This window comes from Ptiloglossa arizonensis, chromosome 3 (assembly GCF_051014685.1).
Source record: "Ptiloglossa arizonensis isolate GNS036 chromosome 3, iyPtiAriz1_principal, whole genome shotgun sequence".
NCBI classification, from domain to species: domain Eukaryota; kingdom Metazoa; phylum Arthropoda; class Insecta; order Hymenoptera; family Colletidae; genus Ptiloglossa; species Ptiloglossa arizonensis.
Window position 1 is genome coordinate 15,220,537 of NC_135050.1, and position 3,487 is coordinate 15,224,023.

The window sequence follows — 3,487 nt, forward strand, 5'->3', positions numbered from 1 at the left end:
GTCATTGACACGCCGCTTGATAAAATTTAACAAGCTTGATAAAGACCAATCAAGGTGGGGTTTTTCAATAGGGAGAAGATTACGTTGTTCCGATAACTTTACTATGCCAAGGTTACTATCTTACTTCGCGTGATGCAACTGGAATGCGAATGCTGTGGTGATGAACCTTTTTCTTTCACGAATTCCCGCCTTTGCGTATTGTTATTCTCACCGTGATGTTCCAACACGTGCAACCGCATCCATTGCTTAATTACAACCCGCACGGATTGTTTTTCTCTATTCCGGTTGTGCAACGTATACAATGAGAACTTAATTAAGCATCGTGCACACGAGAAGCCCTTATCATATTACACGCACTTCAATCCTTACATCGTAACTAAATTCTCATCTTTTTACGTTTACACACGGTAAATCGCTATTATTTACACTTTGTCAACGCGCTTTCCTTCCCGCCTCGAAAGTTTCATTGAAACCACGCTAAAAGGTACCTTTATTAGAAACTTACTTCCATTACGGTTTTGTTATCTAATACCCGTAATACTAAAGAAAGTTTTCAATTATAACAATAGAGACTTTGTTACGTACAATTGGCTACTGATAACTTATTCCGACTGCATAAAATTCTACTGTTAAAATCACGGAAAGTTCGACAGCGGTATTGTAAATATAACAGGTGCAGTCTCGAATTAATCGCGAACCTTGAACCCGACGTTAAACAAAAATGTAAAAACAAACGTTTTTTCGTGCGGTGCAAATTGGATTAGAGTAATAATGCAATTTTCTATTTGCATTCGTTACCGGAAACACACAGGCTATGTAATGCGTGCGATAGTGGAATTTATCAATTTTGAGGTTATAAGGTCCAGCAAAGGACGTTGAAGCTTTCCAATGATCCGTTCCATGCGGTACCGTGCAATACAGGGTTAGGTGCAATGAACTTCGGGTACAAAATTGCATGGCGGTAATGGGCCAAATAAATACGATACGAGGCGTATTTACATCGTACAATCATTGATAGTGTCGTACGAAAAATACCGAACGTGCAGAGGACAAGAAGCAAGGGACAGCTGGAATATCGACTCTCACCTGGAACCACGAACGAGGGAAGTAACGGCGGTTATGTCAGGGAAACGACAATACCGATAATTCTCTCCTGGCACATCGTAGACTCGGAAAGCCCTTTTACGTCCTCCGCCATTTACTGCACCGTTACACGCACACGCACGCACACACGACGATGAACGAGAGAAAAAGAGACACAGGGACACGATATTTGTACGGATGCTCTGGGATTAAAGGTACTTACATGGGCCAGGTGGTACACTCCAAAAAATCATGCGAAAAGTAGATCGGTCATTTTGATTCGTTTCGCGCGCCGATCGGACGCGAGTGCAAATAAGGCCACGTAAGGGGCACCAAAACGGCACTTGCATACTAACAAGCGGGAAGCTCCTCTTCCCTTGCCGTGTGTATATTAATATACGTTAAGCCGCGTGTATACGCGAGTTACAATACTTGTATGCGTTACGTACTTGCGTGAATATCACCACTCCCGAGGTTGAGGATCCCTGTCCCAGTCAGACAGAGACAGGGAAAGAGACAGAGAGGTTCACCACGAAGAAAAACACACGTCTGCCGGAACGCGAGCCATGTTTGTCCCTGGCTAATTCACCGCGAGACCTCTAAACCAATACGGAGATCTTGTTGACAGTTCTCCCGAAGCATCGCCTTCGTTCTTGTTCACGATCTTTGCTGGATTCGCGACAAAGTTAACCTTCATTTACGAGCTACAACGAAACGCTGTTTTCGATGCGCTGTCAGCCCGACCTGCCTAACCTGACCCTCGCGTCTTGACTGGGGGAAGACTGAATACTATGCTTCTTATGCGCATCTACGCTTGCGCAGAATTCTGCCGGTTACGCTAACCTCGAGCGGGATCATTTGAACAAGTCTAAATTCGTCTTTTTTTTAATATACTTAAAAAGTAATACAATAATATGTCAATCGATAATGTCAGATATTGATATTAAATAAAATACATATGAAAGAAATTTAATTTCTTCGACACCACAGACGACTTCACCGTACCTAAAAAGAAACTATTGAATTTCAATAGAAACATAAACATACGACTGTTATCGTTAAAAAATAAAGACATTACAGCAGTAACCTCTTCAATCTGTATTAGTTTGATATTGTATCATTCTTTTCCAAATGCATCAAACACGAATTAAAATTGCATTAATTGTATGTGTATTTTATGAACGGTCTAATTATCATTAGAGAAGGTATAATTTTCGTGTATTAATGGTAACAGTTTGATCATAAGAGCAGCCTCTACTTGATGCGAATTCTCCACTTTTAGTGAGGTGAAACAGCTTTCCTTGAATTTGATATTTAAACTGTGTTTAATTACATTTGTCAATGAAGTAGCTAGCACTTGACAAGATTTATAATCATCGTCCAATGGAATGTGATTATTGTACACCACTTTTTGATTATAACGATATGTGAACTTTGTATGAGGATTTAATCGTTGCAGTGAAATTATTTCGTTGAGTAGAATTTTCGAAAACTTGTCTAGGTCACAAAAAATTAGTTTATACTGCAAAATATGTAAAAGATAAGGCTATTTACATAAACTATAGAAATATTTATATTTTAGTGATAAAATCCACAATACTATTAACAACAAAGACTAGGTTGATATCATTCGTAATTACGTACCTTTAATTGGAAAGATAAATAGCTTTTTTGATGTGAAAAATCGATATGACTCTTATCACTTGTAGTTGTACATAATGATAAGCGCTTTTGCAGGAAACGTAAACTTAGTATATTTTGAGTATTACTACATTCGTTTCTCAAGTATACTGTGACAACTAGTGAATTTGTAAAGAAAATATCCGTAGAAATAAAATCGTTAAATATTTTGTTTGAAAAGTGTAAAATTTCATTCGTAAACTGTCCAAAATTCGTAACTTGTATTGTATAATTCATCGTGCCTTCTTTGAATAATGCAATGTCTATATGATTGTACCACGCTTTTCTAAACGAATTTTTCAAATTCCACTCTTCAAAATTTTGTAATATCTGTTTGACATACAATTAAAGATCGATTATTAACACTGGATCATGACTGTCCAAGAATATTATAAATCATATTGGAAATATAATGTATATGTACAAAATATTAGATAAAGTACTCATTACAATGCAGAAATTATTTCTATAAATAATTTATTATAATACATTATTAAAATGAATTTTACTTTTTTAACAATATCTGCAATTAAATTCATTTCGAATAGAGTGTCCGTAACGTTAAGGAGATTTATTTCAACTGCTACAGTACCTGTGAGACCCTGACCTCTAGGTACACAGACCGTTACTGAAAGTTTCTTCCCTATCGATAAATGAAACTTCATTGTCAGACCACGGTGAAACCTAAAGGTGATGTGGTGTCGGTATATGAATTCATGTTGCG

At 37.3% G+C, this 3,487-nt stretch overlaps 1 protein-coding gene across 3 annotated transcripts in view; it reads right to left on the reverse strand.

Annotated features, from left to right (window-relative positions):
• Cdgapr (GTPase-activating protein CdGAPr) overlaps positions 1-1,833 on the reverse strand; it is a 37,688-nt gene extending 35,855 nt beyond the window's left edge. For 2 of the 3 annotated variants that reach the window (XM_076306146.1, XM_076306143.1), the window contains exon 1: positions 1,533-1,833. The gene's annotated coding sequence lies outside the window, so the exon portion shown is untranslated. Of the gene's footprint in view, positions 1-1,086; positions 1,101-1,532 lie in introns of those variants that run through there. The other variant, XM_076306145.1, reaches the window with a different exon arrangement.
• Between the last annotated feature and the right edge of the window lie 1,654 nt (positions 1,834-3,487).